At 47.9% G+C, this 18,353-nt stretch overlaps 1 protein-coding gene across 2 annotated transcripts in view; it reads right to left on the bottom strand.

Annotated features, from left to right (window-relative positions):
- The window catches only part of C2_1H18orf54 (chromosome 2_1 C18orf54 homolog), a 173,210-nt gene extending 155,058 nt beyond the window's left edge, over positions 1-18,152 (bottom strand). Inside the window, exon 1 of one of the 2 annotated variants that reach the window (XM_078674817.1) lies at positions 17,682-18,152. The gene's annotated coding sequence lies outside the window, so the exon portion shown is untranslated. Of the gene's footprint in view, positions 1-14,054; positions 14,159-17,681 lie in introns of those variants that run through there. The other variant, XM_078674818.1, reaches the window with a different exon arrangement.
- Positions 18,153-18,353: the final 201 nt, after the last annotated feature.

Raw genomic sequence — 18,353 nt, 5'->3', positions numbered from 1 at the left:
GGCAACCGCACGCACGGCCCGGATAGCAGCGCCACGGCCGTCACTGGAGAGGCGCCGCTGACACAGAAGAAGGACGCGGGCCGGGGGATGACATCGAGCCCGCGGCGGCCATCTTAGAATGTCAACGTCTCAATGATAGCGGACGGTGAACTGGGAGCGCCGACTGATTCAATTACAGCTTAACACTAATATACATTTAAGAATTATTTCTCAGCCTACACTGAAAATTGTACAAAATAGTTATGCACTTTTTTTTGTATTTTGCAGTTTATACTTCTCGACCCGACGATATCCAAATCGCTTTACATGAGCACTTGTTTCATTACATAAAGGATACATTCATATATGACTTCTTTAGGCTCTATGAATTGTAATTGAATGAGATGAGTAAACAGTAACACGAAACTTAAAACTAAGATATAGATTGGAAGATAAATGATGCGCTTCAAACTTGTATTTAACGGAGCAAAACTTCCCCAAAATGTCCACTTTTAAAAACAAGTCCTATCCTTTATAATAATAGCTGCGAAAGTGAAAGCAGTAACCTGATCCAAAACAGATGGCAGGCTGAGCGCGCTGCCTGGACCTGGAGAATAGGGTTCGAGGCTCGGCGTGGGCTGCATTATTTAATTAATAAATAATACAAAATTAACAGCGAGTTCGGAGTCGGGGTGGGAAAGAGACAAATTAAAACAAGCAACAGTAAACACACATTGCCAGCCCTACACCAAGACACAGATCAAGGCAGTAAACAACCATCACGCTCGACGTGCGGGCAGTCCCTTATCTATCGTGGTCTCCCCTTCCCATTGGCTGGAAGGTAAAATTCCAGCCAATGGGAAGAGGAGAGGGCGGGACTTAAAAAAAGACACGGAAACGCCCCCGAATCGCGTTTTCACGGGGAAAGCATGATTGACAGCCAATCTCTTCCAATGGCTAGCCTCCATTTATGGAGCTAGCCAATGGAAGACAGAGGTGGAACCAAAGCCCCATATCTAGGACATAAGATTTCGCCCTGGGCGGAGCAACTGCTACGCAGTTGCTACGGCCAGGGCGAAACCTAATAAAAATGGCTTTTATTTTTTTTAATAATTAATACGTAAATAAAAGTTCTTGTAATTTATAATGTCAATAGCTTTTGTAAATAACTTTTGTGAAGATTATGTTCATTGTATTTTATTATGATGAAAATCCAAGAACAGAAGTGAAATATTAACATCTTTTTGTGACATTTGTAATAAAGCTTGAAACATTGAGAAAACATATTTGAACCAGTTGTTGTTGAATGGTTGCACAGATTGATGCTGTGGTGGCGACGAGTGATGCTGTGGCGTTCAGTGATGCTGTGGTAGCGCATAGTGATGTTGTGGTACCCCTGAGTGATGCTGTGGTTGTGCTGAGTGATGCTATGGTGATGCGATAGATAGATAGAGTGAGGGCGATAGATAGACAGATAGAGTGAGCGCGATAGATAGACAGATAGATAAAGTGTATCTATGTTGCATTGAGTAGAGTTGTGGTGTGTAATTATATGGCACTGAGTGGTTGTGATCGTGGGCGGTCGGCTGGCTGGAAAATCAGGCAAGGAGGCCGGATATAGCGTGCAATAGTGTTGTTTTATTGCATACACAGATAGTCTTTGTAACGTAGTCCAAATAGTATGGGGGAGAGAAGAAGAAACCACATAAGAATAACTCCGCTCTTGGTGTTTGGTAAGGCGAGGAAGGACTCTGAGGGATCCGGGTCTTGGGTTGTAGGTCCGGGTCTTGGGTGCAGGTCCGGGTCTTGGGGTGCAGGCCCGGGTCGGTTTGGTAGAGATGTCCGCTCCTTGCTGGGGAGTTCTCCAGAAGGCAGTAAGAGGAAACAGAAAAAGGAGCCGTTAGTCCCACCGTACTGGGAACAGTAGATCCTTTACCAACACCGGTTTGTGAGGGGCTTGAGGAGTACTGTGAGGAGAGCAGGAAAGGGGGGCAGGACGGCTGGGGTATGGACGAAGATTGAAGGTGCTAGGGTAGCAGTGTGAGACGTGTTGGGGAAGGGTAGTTAGTACTTCAGGGCTATATACATTAAAGGTGCTTTACACGTATTTACAGTGAGCTAGCAGGGTTATCGTGCCTAAAATGTGCTCAGTAAGAAAGAAAAACGCTCTATACTATATACAGGCACTTAAGGTGCAACAAAGAGGCTAGGTGTTACTCACACGCTCCGCCGCAACTCTCCCGGTGAGTTGCGGCCGCTCTTCAGCTTCCTCCTGGGGACTCCACCAGTCCTCGAAACATTCGTCTGCTTCTCCGTTTGCTTCGCTCTCTTCCTCCGCTCCAGTCGCAATCTCCTGCCACGATCTTCTGACTTCTTCTGGTCTCCCGCTTCCGTCTTTTCTGTCTGTTGCCGGCGGGGGGAGGCGGGACTTCCGGAGTCAGGCGGTTGTGCTTCCGGTTCTCGGCTTCCCTGGGTTGGTTCCTGCAAAACAGAGAGGGGAGGGGTTTCCGTAGTCATGGACGCTGTTGCTGAATGATCCACCAGGAAAGGTGAGTGTCTGAGGGGCAGTAGCCCTGGCGGTTTACGTGACGGTGTCCCCGGGGTCGCCTCCCGAGGGGCCATTTCACAGTGGTATTATGTGGAGTGTATTTACGTTGCATTGAGAAGAGTGTAATTATGTGGTGTGTAATTATGTGGCACTGAGTGGTAATATGGGGAGTGTATGTTGTATTCAGTAGAGTGTAATTTTGTGGCGTGTAGTTATGTGGCACTGAGTGGTATTCGGAGTGTATGTTGCATTGAGTGCAGTGTAATTATGTAGCATCTAATTATATGGTACTGAGTGGTATTGTTTGGAGTGTATGTTGCATTGAGTGCAGTGTAATTGTTATGTTATGTTATGTTATGTTAAACAATTTATACCGCGCACGTACACCGAGACGGTTTCTTGGCGCTCATAACAGACCAGGCGAGCCGGGGCGGGAGACATTACTCAAGAGCCAACTTAAAAAGGTGAGTTTTCAGGGTTTTTCGAAACAGTTCGTAGGTGGGACAATGGCGAAAGGAAGAAGGGAAGGAATTCCAGAAAGTGGGGCCTAAAAAAGAGAAGCGAAGGCCGCCGTGTTTTTTGCGGCGGATCAGTGGAATGCAAAGAAGATTATCGGCAGAGGATCGAAGTTTACGAGATGGGAGGTAGCGCTTGAGTTTAGAGGAGATGAACTCAGGAGCGAGTTTGTGAAGGGACTTGAATAGGGTGCAGCCGAGTTTGAAGAGACACCGTTTAGCCACCGGGAGCCAGTGGAGGCTCCTCAGGAGGGGGGAAACATGCTGGTGTTTGGGTTGGTGAAACACCAGGCGGGCAGCCTGGTTCTGAATCAGCTGAAGTTTTTTTATTATGTGGCGTGTAATGATGTGGCACTGAGTGGTATTTGGAGTGTATGTTGCATTAAGTGCTGTGTAATTATGTGGCGTGTAATTATGTGGCACTGAGTGGGATTTGGAGTGTATGTTGCATTGAGTGCAGTGTAATTATGTGGCGTGTAATTATGTGGCACTGAGTGGTATTTGGAGTGTATTTTGCATTGAGTGCAGTGTAATTATGTGGAGTGTAATTATGTGGCACGGAGTGGTATTTGGAGTGTATGTTGCATTGAGTGGAGTGTAATTATGTGGTGTGTAATTATGTGGCACTGAGTGGTATTTGGAGTGTATGTTGCATTGATTGCAGTGTGATTATGTGAAGTGTAATTATGTGGCACTGAGTGGTATTTGGAGTGTATGTTCCATTGCAGAGTGTGTGACGGTGCAGAGTGTGAGGGTACAGAGTGTGAGGGTGTGCAGAGTGTGAGGGTGTGCAGAGTGTGAGGGTGCGCAGTGTGAGAGTGTGCAGAGTGTGAGAGTGTGCAGAGTGTGAGAGTGCGCAGAGTGTGAGAGTGTGCAGTGTGAGCGTGCGCAGAGTGTGTGAGGGTGCAGTGTGTGTGAGGGTGCAGTGTGTGTGAGGGTGCAGTGTGTGCAGTGTGTGAGGGTGCAGTGTGTGAGGGTGAAGTGTGGGCAGTGTGTGTGAGGGTGCAGTGTGTGTGAGGGTGCAGTGTGTGTGAGGGTGCATTGTGTGTGAGGGTGCATTGTGTGTGAGGGTGCAGTGTATACAGTGTGTGTGAGGGTGCAGTGTGTGTGTGTGTGTGTGTGTGTGTGTGAAGTGCCCACTATGAACTGAATGTATGCAAGCACAGGTGTACAGGATCTGGTAGTCCACAAGGCATGGCTCTTTGTCACAGAGAGGTCACTAACCTAGGTAGGGGTCAGGCCAGTTTGCCAACAATTAATCATGCTTGGGCCCTAGAGAGCACACACGCCTGAACTGGAGAGTCGCGATTCAGCACATGAAGGATGATTTTCAAGGGGGATGACTGTTCTTGTGTGGGCTAGACCTCCTGAAGTGCAAAGTTCTTTTAGAAACTCAGAAGCCTCCTACCCTCTGAATACCTGCGAGTTCTAGGTAACACAAGCGCACTGTTTGCCTCGTCTCCTACTAATGGCACATTTCATACAGATCTTAGACCTGCCAACCTGTATATAAAATGTCACTGTGTGAAGGGGGGGGTGAGGGTGGGGGTGGGGGAGGCAGGGCTTCGTGGCGAGATCGGCCTAAGAGACAATCCGCCCTGCACCAAGCGCACCACCTCTAACCACACACACAAATAGAGAAGAAAAAAAAGCAGCCGGAACTGCCTAAAGTAAAGCAGGGTCAAATGCTGCCAGCCACAGGAGTCTGACTTCTAAATGGTTGATCATAACCCATGCCCTCTCCTCAGTCCTGGGTATGCTTACAGATCCGCAGAAGAACAGACACTGTTAGTGTCTGTGCAAAGCGCATTACAAGCCCACTAATTCAAGCAAGTACTGGTGCTGTGAATTGCATGACAAAATATTTTGAGGGAATGGGATAACAATACCAAATGTGCATTAGTTTAACCCCCGAGTGGCCCTTGGCAGGGCTGCAGTCTTACCGCATGCACTTACCTCCGTATCCTGCTCCACTCACGGATCCCTGACATGCTGAACTAGCTTATTGCACGAAGCAGTCATGTGTCGCCCCTGCAGCGCCCATGAGGAAAGAAGACAATGATCTAAAGCCCAGCGTCCATGAAGCGGGCACCATGTTAAAATAAAAGCCCTGTGGTGTCCATAAGTATATAAACACATTTTGTACAATTTAAACAGCAACACGAACGGAAACTCAGGAAGCTGTAAAAATGTATTAGGAGAAGAGGGCATGGCCAACCAAGATTGCCGGCCAGACGTGATCCACGAGGGCTCCGTGGCATTTGTTTAAATAAAGCTGGAAATGTACTATTGGTGGGAGCGCAGAAGTCGGAACAGAAGGGTGAAGACTCCCTACTGGTGCTGAATGGAGAATGAGCGGAGGAGGATTCCCCGTTGGCCAGCGCTGAGACCAAAGGACCCGAGTGGCGGGGCCTGTAGAGCCGCCGATGCGAATTCCGATGAGCCTGGCCTAGCTTCTGCCAAGAGGTGTAGCAGATGTGGGAGATTACGAAGTGCCGAGTTGAAGCAGCAGATCCAGAGAGACTGAAGCGGTGGCACGGACAGAGGAGATCAGGCAGAAGACGACAGGAGTGGAGGCGGCCCTTGACCCTGCTGCCACGCCTTGAGCTAATGGTGAGTGCGGGGCTAACGGCGGGTACAGGCGGCCGTCTAGCACGGAGGGATTGAAGGCCTACAAATCACAGCCGCCCGCTCGACTCCATGATGGCAGCCGTCCAGGACATTGGACGCGCTGGGGCCTACAAGAAGGTCTGAGAGAGGACTACCGTTCGTAATATAAACAAGCCTTAGGGGGTTGTGTGCGCGCGCGAGTAAAATGCATTTGGTGCTATAATAGCGGAAAGGAGAACTTTGGTGCGCGTTGACGGGCTGTGGAGCCGAGGGAGGAGAAAAAGTGAAAGTAACGGCATGAGGCTTGCAAAGGAGACAGGCGATGGGCACATCGCGTGACTGTACGTGGTGAACGCGTGCGTTCACCGCTCCGATCCGGCCTGCAGCCTGCGCGTGCCCATCTTCTGTCGCCCTTGCAAGCCCTTGAACGCATAGTCGACGACTATAGGTCTTGCTGGCGACAGCGCTTTGCGCTGCGTCGCCAGGTGCGAGACCTAAAAAGTAGCTCAGGACCAGTGGACGGTCACTAGGTAAGTAGACATTAGCTTAACAATGCTCCAGGGGACGGACAACCCGTGAAACCAGCACACGCTGACCAAAGAGAAGCAAGGAAATGAGAGTGCCGATGAAGCCAACCAATGGTAAGCAATGGGCAGGCCCTAAACACTCTGTGAGTAAACAAAATGTCCTGCAAGCGACAGCGCATGTGCTGACCCAGTGCTTGAAATGGGAAACTAGAAGTGCAGGTGCTCTATAGTAGAGTGCCTGCTTGTTTCTGGGAAATGCCGGTGCTCTCCAATTAAAAGTATTACGCCTCACTTGGGAAGTGCTGGTACTCTCCCTCTCAAAATAAACAAGCATTGGCATAGTCAATAGGTCTCGCTTTTGTGACCTTATAAGTATTTAGTTATGCAGCACAATATCCTTGGTGCAACAACATTAACTGTTGTATGGTTAAACACTTATAAGTCCCAAAGGCAAGACCTATTGGCTATGCCAATGCTTGTTTTGAAGATGTTAATACATTCCCACATATAAGGACATATATGGTATAGGCTGGGCTGTTACCTATGGATTTGCTTCTCATTATTGCATACTTTTGACTAGCTGGGTTAATTTATACTACAATGTACATACCTTTTTTTATTGACTTAAACATGAGTTTAATTATCTGTGTGGAACGTGTGTTTAATTTTTTGAAAAAGAAAATACAAATACAATTAAAAAGAAAACGTTGATGCCCCTAGTGACAGTCGCGTACGTGCTCACCCCGTCATCGGTCAGGATTTGCAAGGGATTTTTACTCGTCAACTACCTGTATTTTTTTTACTTCACAAAAATGTATGCCTGTCAGGACATTTGCAAGCTTTCGAAAAATAGCAGAAGAAAACGTTTCGCTAAAACTAGGCCCGCACATGAAATTGAACCAAGGTTCTTTTTAGGTGGTCGGTTCTGTTTCCAAAAGTTATTTCAGAAATTTTTCTTGTAAAACTTCCTTTATGTGGACAAGTTATATTCCGTAAAAGAAGTCGGGCGAAGTTGGTAAATGAAGTATTCCACGGTCGATTAGTTGTTCGCTTTTTTGTGCGTTAGGAACAAATTGAACCCCAAGTGGTCCCGTCCAAGTCTCACGGCTCCTTCCCTGCAGCTGTTTATTGAGGGTTTTTCAGCTCAGAATCCCCACACGGGTGCATGCACAGCTTGGCTCATTGCCACTAGTGACAGTATACATTTAGATATTCTATACCTTTATTATAAATACTATATATTTTCACTCTATAAAATGTCCTTACTGTGGCTCAGCACTTCTTATAGTCCCAAAATGAAGCACTCATCATGGGCTTAAAATTATGCTGCACTATTCGGCTTATTGGTTCGGGCCAGGGACACAGCACCTCCAGAAGATGAATCAAGACAACGGTGCTGCAGCGCCATCTAGCAGCGGTCAGTAACAGCAAAACAACTTTAAAAGGCCGTCTATTCTGGCCTCTAGAGCACTTCATAGGCAACATCAAATTTTGCATGGTGTTGTGAACTTGCCCCATTCCTGAGGCGAGTTTTTTACGTTATTGAGCTGGCATGCTTTGAGAGTTATAAAGGGTGGGGCTGGCAAATGCCAAATTACTTCAGCTTCTTTTTGAAAGTAAAAAGAAATCACTGTTGTGTAGAGCAGATAAGTGTTATCGTTCGCCCCTGCCTCTAGCCAAGGTGTTCCACCCCAGGAGGGGGCAGAGGCAGCGACTGTGTGCAGACTTCTTAACACAGTGCAGTGGTCCTTCTTAGAATGTGCTTGTATTGGTTAAATTTAAAGTCATAAGGCGCTTCAGCGCTGGATGCTGCCAAGACCTGTGAGCAGTTGGTGTTCTGTAAAAGGGCACATCCGCCTCCCATGGGGCTTTAAAAATGTAAAAGTGAAAAAGTGGCCTGACGCTGTCTGCAGATTCAGACACAGTTCTGTGGGAAAATCGCAGCTTTCAGGCCTGTGTCTTGAAGCTCAGTTCAGCTCTTCTGCGTTTTTGTGAAGACCTTTTCAGCATAATTAAATGTAACCTGCTGTGGCGGGGGTTCTCTGTGCAGTTAACAGGCTGTGGTGGGGTTCTCTGTGTAGTCATTGAGGAAAGGAGATGAGGATGACACCGGAGAAAGGCAGAGAGGTGTGCCAACAGTGAAAGAGCGTAGGAGTGAAAGGAAGAGGGAGAAGCAGTGAGAGGGGAAAGATGAGGGGAGACGGTGAACGGTGAGCAGTGGGAGAAGCAGGAAAGTAATGAAGAGGGACAACACTAGACGGGGTGGGGCTAGGAAACAACAATTAAAGGTAGAAACGTGTGGCAGAAAAAAATAAGAAAAAAAGAAAGTATCAGATGTAGAGGGCGAGGGAGGATCAGCAGTGAATGAATGAGGGAGCGGAGAGGAGGCTCTGAGGGAGAGCGACGGCTAAAGGCCGAGAGGAAAGCCAGATGGCACGGCGTGCGACGTGGCTGGTGTGAAAGAGCAGCAGGGAAGGGGGCGGAGAGGAGGCTCTGAGGGAGAGTGATGGCTAAAGGCCAAGAGGAAAGCCAGATGGCACCTGCGCGCGTAAACGCAAGCTTGAGGCCAGCAAAAGCGTGTGGTAGCACTTTAAAAACCCACTAACTAAATGTCTCGCCTGATACAGCGCATGCGCTGGCTCAGGCGAGACCTAAAAAGTGCAGGTACTCAGTACCAGGCAGTACCGGCCCATTTAAAGCAGTGTGCTGACCTAAAAATAAAGTAACTGTGAGAAAAATGAGTCATTTGGTGGGAACCCAATTAAATTAGTGTTGAGGGCAGCCTGAAAACGTTTGAAAGTCACTGTATTAGTGGTATAAAAACGCTGTTAAGAAATTTTGGCTCTGATGTGCAATGCTCAGCTGGCACTATTTCGTTGAAAGTATAGGCCCACTCATGATGACAAGTGCTAACACAGGCACATTAAAGGGCCCGTGGTCCAGCAGGGAAATGCTGACACTGTGTCATTAAAGCACATCAGCACTAGTGAACGGTGCTAAACTGCCAGTATTGTCCAATTAGTAGCCTTTTTGTCTTGCTCAGAAGTGGTGTTTGCCACATATCCACATAAAATAAGTCTGCGATACAGCTGTGCTGCATTTACAGCTACGTACGACTCGATGGCGCTGTAGCATAACAATTGCAGGGTGAAAACAAGCACGAAAGTGAAAGTTCATAAAGGAGGAGTGATATATTAATATGTAAGAAGTATTGCCACCGAAGCTGAACACAGGCAAACAGTAACAGACCAGGAAACCATGAAAGAAATAGTCCCACAAAGATCACATAAAGAGCCATAGCGAAATGAGACAGTACTTAGTCCCAGCTGCTTTGTAGGAACAGAAGGAAACAAGCATTTACAATGCAATGGTCTCGGCATCATTAAAGGTAGAGCTATTGGCCTTGCTCATGACATTTCTTTTTTTTTTCTTTAAATCATAAATAAATGGCATTGTCATTTACATTGCCAATACACAGCACTCTGCACTCAACAGCACACAGCACTCTGCACTCAACAGCACACACCACTCTGCACCTGCACTCACTGCTCTGCACACTCACTCTGCACTCACTACTCTGCACTCACTACTCTGCACTCACTACTCTGCACTCACTACTCTGCACTCACTACTCTGCACTCACTACTCTGCATCATGAAGACCGCGCTTATCTGCTATTGAACTAACGGTTCGCCCATAAGTAGCTGTGTTAGGTATTTGCTAGCATGTACTTATTCTTATGAAGAGTTAGTGTTTGTATGTGAGTGGGTGACAGATGTGTCACATGGACTTTACCAATATGCTTCTTGGCGACTGATGACTGCTTTCAGCCTGGCAAGCAGTTTAATGCTGTACATGATCTTGGTGTTGTAGTGATACAATGGAGTGTCGTGTACGGTATTAGATGGACTGTTTTGAAAATGTTGCAGGGACGAGGCTTAATTACGCAACATGTGCTCACATTAGTCAGAGTTGTATTTTGTCAGGTGTGGTCTGCAACTGAGACAGAGCTCCCTTTGTAGCTGATGTGCTGTGTTGCTTGAATGAGTGGGCGGGTCTGGAGTATTCTGCCTAGGGATGTACACATTTGCATAGATTTTCTTATAAAAACTCTAGAACCTGTTTTCAAAAGTTTGCAAGCATGGTAAAATGGTAGCTTTTGCGAGAAACAACCACACAAAACACCCGTGAAGAAAATCTGCTAAAAAAAAGTGTGTGGAATTTTCACCTACAGGGGAAGTTTAGTTAATTAGAAAAGTTAGTAAACTTTGTGGGTGAAATTCAAATTTAGCAGTGTTTATTAGATTCCTTTGACGCTGCTGTTTAGGAGGCCTCACTAATGCACAGCTAAATTCCAGAGCTCTTCTGTGGGCAGAACAGAATTAAATATATCAATTTAAGGTGTCGCATTTGTTCGGCGTGAAACCCTTATAGAACGAAACTGTTTAGACTGCTTCGAAACATAAGAATTACAATGTGCAAGGAACAAAATAGGACACTATCACCCTCATTACAAGTGGGCTGGTAATATGTGCAATATTTCTTGCACCCGATCAAATCCGGTGAGTCGTAATTTATCGAGTGTAATAAATACCACTGAATTACAAATCTTTCCTATATAATGGGCAGTAACATGCATATTTAGGTGCTTACCGCGGCAAAATTTGCATGCCACAGTACTTACTTGCCATTTTTTACCTGATAAATAAAGGCAAGATTGACCAGCCTAAATGTAAACTGGTGGTGTGATTTTTATCACAATACTCCTAATTCCAACATATATTATAATTAGCTGTACACAATGTATAGAAACTTGAGGGCCAACTCGTAATGAGGACCAAATTATAGCCACAGGCTTCATATGCGATCCCTGGCCTTAAATTGAGACTAATCCTCGTAAACATTTGCATCTCTGTCGGAAATAAAAGCCAAAGCATTCTGAGAAGAGCTGCTGCGCCCATCAGTTAAACGTCGGCTGCACAAATGTTATTCACGTTTCGATATTGCACTTGCTGCTGAAAACTTTGAAAGGGTAACGCTTTTGAATAGGCAGTGGGGTGACTCTGCCTTTCATCCTCACAAAGCCAATACTGTGGATGACACTGGAAGTCTGAAAAGAGAGTTGTGTGCGATAGATTTACTAAAACACACATGCACAGCTCACACGTGGAGACCTCGGCACCGACCCTGTTTGTTGATAAACACTGTCACAGCTGCTGATGACGTGTAATACGCGTGGGCTGTGAAGAGAGCGCCAATCTGCGGATTGAGGTATTTAAAGTATAAATCCATTCTTTTAAGCGGGTTAGTGCAAGACCCAGTCAGAGCTGGGTGTGCGATAGCCTGAGGGGGGTGGGGTTGGCGTGGCTTCGAGTGCATCGCGGCCTTCACCCTTGCACATCTGCCACTGTCCGAGAAAGAAGCCCAGATGTAAAACGGCGCCCGCGAAGTTGGCAACAATCATCTACACTTAGAAGGGCTCTAGTCTAGACCCATTTCTCGAGTTCACCCCGGAAAAGTGATGCATAGAACGTGGGGTGTGCAGACTTTTTCACATCCTCAACCACTTCTTTCCGCAAGATGTCCGCGGAGATGGGGGGGGGGGGCAGGCGGATAACCTGGCCCAAGATAGAGGGGGAGGGGTGTTCACCCCCGTGACGCCCCCTTTAGGATCACTCTTAATAATGACCCGCGGATATCTGTAGCTTCTACACCCCCGTCCCTTCCTTTAGTATTAAGGTCCGAAACCCCCTTTGAAGATCAGTCTGTCCTCTTTCGAAGTAAAGAAAAATTCTGAAAACCTCCGGATTATTTTAATTAGCAGTACAGTGTTGCAACTGCCCCCCCTTCCTTCACCATCTACCACCCCACTCATCGGAAGTAATGGCCAGGACGGAGGAGAGCTGAGGGCGGAGGGAGGGGGGGGGGAGCGGGACGGAGGAGAGCTGCGGGCGGAGGGAGGGGGGGAGCGGGAAGGAGGAGAGCTGCGGGCGGAGGGAAGCGGGACAGAGGAGAGCTGCGGGCGGAGGGAGAGGGGGGAGCGGGACAGAGGAGAGCTGCGGGCGGAGGGAGGGGGGAGCGGGACAGAGAAGAGCTGTGGGCGGAGGGAGGGGGAGCGGGACAGAGGAGAGCTGCGGGCGGAGGGAGGGGGGAGCGGGACAGAGGAGAGCAGCTCTGGAAACCAACACCGTCTTTCTCCGAGGCAAAGCAGAAATGCCTCAGAGAAAGCATGGTAATTTTCGCATTCGGGGGCGTGTGTTTTGTTGTTCTGAGTGACGGGTGACGTCACTGGCGAAAGAACAGCAAAATGTACACCCCCAAATCCAAAAAAGACAGAGCCTATTCGGAGGGACAGCTCTCTCCTCCAATGGCTGGCCTCCGTTTAGGAAGCCAGCCAATGGGAGAGAGGCAAAAACAGAGGCGGGACAAATAATCCACACTAAGAAACATTAAATCTCGGTACTTCCGGTTCTGCCTTCGGCAGACCGGATATTACCTCGACCTAAAAAGGAGGAACAAAGAGGCAGGGCTGACCGTTAGCAAGCAAGGATTTTTAAATGACACTGAAACAAACAAATCAAAAACAGGGGATGGCTTTAAGCCCTCAGAAGCTTGTTTCCGGTCCAGGGAAGGAATGGCTTGGCAGTTCGGGCTGGACTGTTCCCATGAGGCACAGGGTCAGACTGATTTGCATATAGCCATGTCTGAACTGGGGTTGCAGAGTGGGCTAAAGAACGGTGATGGATCAAACCTAGATCTTTTGACTGGGTGTGAGTGTTTGATTGGTTCTGATGTTCTGTCCATCACCACCCCCGATTGTACCGCTTTTGGCCGCCATAAGTGTGTCAATTAAATTCCTTGGCGGAGCGCGATCAGGCAATTGCCTGCAGTCAGTAGGTGCAGGTTGTACAGTGTGCGTCAGATTAAAACAGTTACTCTAAGGTGACATTTTTTCTTTGCTCAAATGTGTGCAATGTGTTAATATTTATGATTCCTTCACCTTCATTGCTTGATTTTGCTCACGAGAAAGTGTCAGTCATAATTACACTGAAATTATGGAAATGTCACACATAGCAATCTGAAAACTTGGTAGCTATTTTGCAAGTGTGTGCCTCTATTTGCTATGTATAGCATGGAGTCGTGTGTCCTACTTAGCAGGACACAAATAATGCAAATAAAACCTGCATGCAGCTTAATAATGTACATGTGAAGCATATTTTTATAGCGCTTACTATCCCGGACGAGGCACTGAAGCCCTTAAAATACAACAACGCTACCTAAACAGGATTCCACAAGTCCATGCTTATCTACCTATATAACCACGTACTTGGGAGTATAAATTACCAAATGCAATGTTACAGGAAGGGATGCCCCACATTTAACATCAATGGTGTCATGGCAGTGAAAGTATAAATAATTATTGGAGCCGAGGGCAAAATCTGGTTTTCCCAATAAAACGTGAAATTCGGCACAGTGCGAATGAGGACTCAACCCAACCTACAAAAGAGGGAGCTTCACATGTAGTGTTAGACTACATTAAGAATACTGATGACTCCGTGTCACCAAGGACGCTTGTACTCTGATCCAGGGTTTTCGTTTAACAGCTGTTACAAACTGGAGTCCTCGTCCTATGTGACGTCAGTGTATTCAATTGAAAGCAACACCTACTAAAAGAAAAGTTTAGGACTTAAGTAGTGTGCCCTTGGATACGGATTAAAAGATCAATCTAACAAAAAAATACTTTTGCCGCTCAGCCACTCAAATCAATCAGTTTTTTTCAAATCATTTCCTATGTGGCTTCCTTTTTTAGCACCATCAACAAATAACTACGAAATCTCTAACCCTTCCGAATCGGGCAAGAAGGTCCAAGCTTACCTCCCGCCGTAGGACTTAAAATTCCCACTTCCGATTCCCAACCGGTAACAATTAATGTTAAGACAGTAACAGAATTCAGTGAGTGAAAGGCAGCAAGCAGAGTCAATCAAAAGCCAGTATAAAGAGATTGACAGACGCAATAGCGATCCTGGGCGGACCTTAAGGGTTCTGAAGCACACGATTGGTTACAAAAATTAAGTAGCAACGGAAACGCCGGCCCACTCAAACAGCGAAAATCCTCCACCGCACAAATACCCGGAAGTAATTAACAGTCGCCAGTACCCGATATTGTAGTCTTCATTTCTGTCTATAATCGCGTGGCAAGACTTTTCCTCTGGAGTAATGTGCGTGCGGCAGAGCGCCGCCACCCAGTGGAGAAAACCCAAGCTACCTTACTTCTAAACACTAACGCCGCCAGGGAAGCGTGTCACGCCCCAGAGTAGGCAGGCGGGGGGGGGCTTTTGCCCCGTTTTTCGATAAAAAAAATAACAACTACATACATGCCAATAGATCAAATTCAGGAGGGAGACTGCCGTCTTTTTTAATTACATATTTTATTGGCATACTTTCCAACACACAGGTAATCATTTCGTTACATCGTCGCTTTGGGAATATATACATATCATACATGCCAACATTTCAGGAGAGCAAAGTGGGAGATAAAAAAACAAGCATTGAAAATGCAATAGGTCTCGCAATAGAAGAGTTTGACATTTTTCGTTTTGCAAATGGATGAGTGGCGTTGCGTGGATGAGTGGCGTTGCGTGGATGAGTGGCGTTGCGTGGATGAGTGGCGTTGCGTGGATGAGTGGCGTTGCGTGGCTGAGTGGCGTTGCGTGGCTGAGTGGCGTTGCGTGGCTGAGTGGCGTTGCGTGGGTGAGTGGCGTTGCGTGGGTGAGTGGCGTTGCGTGTGTGAGTGGCGTTGCGTGTGTGAGTGGCGTTGCATGTGTGAGTGGCGTTGCATGTGTGAGTGGCGTTGCATGTGTGAGTGGCGTTGCATGTGTGAGTGGCGTTGCGTGTGTGAGTGGCGTTGCGTGTGTGAGTGGCGTTGCGTGTGTGAGTGGCAATGGTTGAATACCACACTGTGCAGCATCATTGAAGCTGTGCAGCATGGCTGAAGTAAAACAAAAAACTTTTACATAGCAGTCTGCATCCTCTCTACAAAAATATTTTTTTTTTAGTTACTGTAGAAATTCAAATCAATAACTAAAAACAAAACACTTTTTTTAATTGGGTGTAAATGGAGAGGAAGCAACAGGAGCAGAAGTAATGGGGTGAAGCAACAGGGGGATCAGACTCAATATGGGGGCTGGTGTGGTCACTGAAGCAACATGGGCAGGGCAGACGGGCACGCAAGTAGCACAGGGAAGGCGGGGGACATGGATTCAACAAGTGGAGGGTGACACAAGGAAGCAACACACGGGAGGGCAGGGGGGCACAGAACGACAGGGGAGGGTGGAAGCAACATGGAGAAGTATACGGGCAAGTGCAACATGGAATGGGGTGGGGAGGCGCACACGGGAACAAGCAGCAGCACGAGAGGAGAGATACACAATGGAGAATGCTAAAACAAGGAAGAATGCAGGCTTTCTGCAGCGGATAGCTGGAAGGAAAGGCACATACTATAAATAACATAATACAAATAAAATCAAAATATCAAGCAATCAGTGTCTTCAGTTCCCAAGCTCACAAAAACAAGCATTGGCTGCGCGGCCGTGAAAGTGACGCAACCGCGAAAGTGAAACTGGCGTTCAGAACAAGCAGTAAATGGAATAGGGTCCTCTCTATTCACCCCCTTTGATCGGCGTCTTTATTTTCCCGTGGCAGTCATGTAAATAAACAAGTGATTGTAAATAGAGCAGAGGCTTGTTCCTGTGAAGCAGCCAGCATGAGGAGCCGTTGGGTGGAACTTCAGCAGGTCGCAAATTCCATGACTAGGCTGCGATGCCCAGATTGGGTGAAAGGGCTACCGCTTTCTGTTCTCGAGGCTTCTCATAACAAAAGACCATGCAGTGCCCCAAGCTGCACATCCGAGATTGTGAGTTTAATTAAATTGCCAATCCCTGCATGTTGGTTTTACTGTGTTGTGTACTGCTATTTGCAGACGTCCCTTACAGTCAAGTGATTACAAGTAGAGCAAGGGGGGGATTTTACATGAAGCAGCCTGCTGGAAGAGCCGGTGAGGCGGGCTTCGGTGGGACGCAAATTCCACAATAGGGTGCAAAGGCCAGACCGGGAGGAGTTGCCATCGCACGCTGTTCTTGAGGCTTCCCATGCCAGAGTCCTTGAATGCTGAAAAGAAACTGTGGGGCTCGTTGCTGAGCTAATAAAAAGGTGCGCAATGATGAGCAATGAAAACGAGCCCTGCAACAAAATTTCCAGCCCTATTTTCACTTGCGCTCAAAATGATGTGAAAGAGCAGCAGGGGAGAGGGCGTGAAAGAGCAGCAGGGGAGGGGGCGTGAAAGAGCAGCAGGGGAGGGGGTGGAGAGGAGGCTCTGAGGGAGAGTGACGACTAAAGGCCGAGAAAGAAATGCACAAGGCGGGCAGGGGAGGGGGCGGAGCGGGGAGAGCGGCATGTGGGTGTTAAGAAGCCGGGCCTTTGAAGTGAAGCTAAGCTTCACTTTAAAAGGTGTCGGAGGAATGCGGCTGACGGTGATTGCGGCTGTGCACGCGCTTTTAAGCTCAATGCACATGCGCATTGAGCTTAAAAGTCACGGGCACTGCAAGGAATCGCCACGATTCCTTGCTGCTTAGTTAAAAGTTGTTTACGCCGCAATAGGCTCGCAAGCTCGATGCGCATGCGCATCGACAGGCGAGACCTAAAAAATAGGGAGAATGGGGCTTTGAATCGGGTTACTGGCATGTATGGTCTTTGGAATTGTGCTGCTGTAGGATCGGACATTTGAAACGCTAATGCACGTTTTTATCTTACCTTTTAGAAGCATGGAGCATAATGGCAGGCAGAGAGGGTGATGCAAGTGTTGGGCACTGGCCTGGCAGGTTGTTGGCAGTGCATGCACCCCCCACCCCCCTGTGGCAGCTCGGGCTGAAACAGTTATGCCCCCCCACCCCTCCACCTCCCCCCCCCCACAGTACTTCGCAGGTCTTTAAAATACGATTCCCTTGTTAATGACGCTTTGTTGGTTTCTCACCCCTTCGAGAGCCCCTGCATCGACACTCTTTGCTGGAAGAATTAGCACTTTACACAATACCAAGCCCTGTCAGCTGAAACCCTCAAGGAATCGGGTTTTTGCTTGTAGGAATCGGGAGGCTGGAGACTAGCCTTTAAATCGGTAGTCTCACGCCTGAATCGGGAGGGTTGGCATGTCTGACATATATTGACAAAACTTATATTTGATATAAACATAACTAAACAAAAACACACAAACGCTATGTTGTGATGTACCTTGTCATGATATTCTTTTGCTTTTAATTGGCAATCAACTATATTCTTCCTGACTTGAAGTTGATCATCATTAATAGACACAGTATTAGGTAAGCATTTCTCTAACCCGACCAATCACGGGCCGGGAGTCGGGAGTCATCTTGGCTCCCGGTCCATGCACTTTCTCTGGGCAATTTTCGGCGGCCCCCCCAAGGCAAAATCGTCTGTAAAAGAACCTACCAGCGTCGGATGTTGTGAGGCTCCGGTGGAATGTATTTTTCTCTCTCGGGAGCGTCTGCACTGGCCTTACTCTGTTGCGACTTCTCCGGGAAGAAAATCCAGGGAGGGCTAAGATGGCGGCCGAAGTCCACCTTCGACGAGAGGCGGCTCGACCCCTCTGAACAACGTGGCCTCCACACCGGCACCTTGAGGAACGCAGCGGTGAGCCCCGCAAAGCGTGCTCGGGGTTTCTGGAGGCAGTGGAGTCTGCGGCGCTGTGCATCCTCAATGCCTGACCTCAACAATCCAGCGAGGGACAAGATGGCGGCCGGAGCCCGCCCGTGATGAGAGACAGCCCGACCCCTCTGAGAAACATCGTGGCTACTGACACCCCGGAACCTTGAGGATCACAGAGGTGAGCCTCGCAAAGCGCGCTCGGGGTTCCTGGAGGCAGTGGAGTCTGCGGCGCTTTACATCCTTAATGCCTGACTTTAACATGGCGGCCGAAATTGCCCTCAAATGCGCCTGCAGCTGAAGCTCCGTGTCGACCCTGCTCTCCAGGCTACAGAAGGGATTTTTGCAGCACCACACTCCGGAATAGAGAGCGTGTTCCAGCTCCGGAATTTGGTTGGAGGTGCATGGGCATAATATCAATGCCCTAACTTGTGTAGCTGGCCCCGAAATTGGAGTTTT

Source organism: Lissotriton helveticus, chromosome 2_1, assembly GCF_964261635.1.
Source record: "Lissotriton helveticus chromosome 2_1, aLisHel1.1, whole genome shotgun sequence".
Lineage (NCBI taxonomy): Eukaryota > Metazoa > Chordata > Amphibia > Caudata > Salamandridae > Lissotriton > Lissotriton helveticus.
The sequence above is the reverse complement of the archived record's forward strand: the minus strand, read 5'-3'. Positions and strand labels throughout refer to the sequence as shown.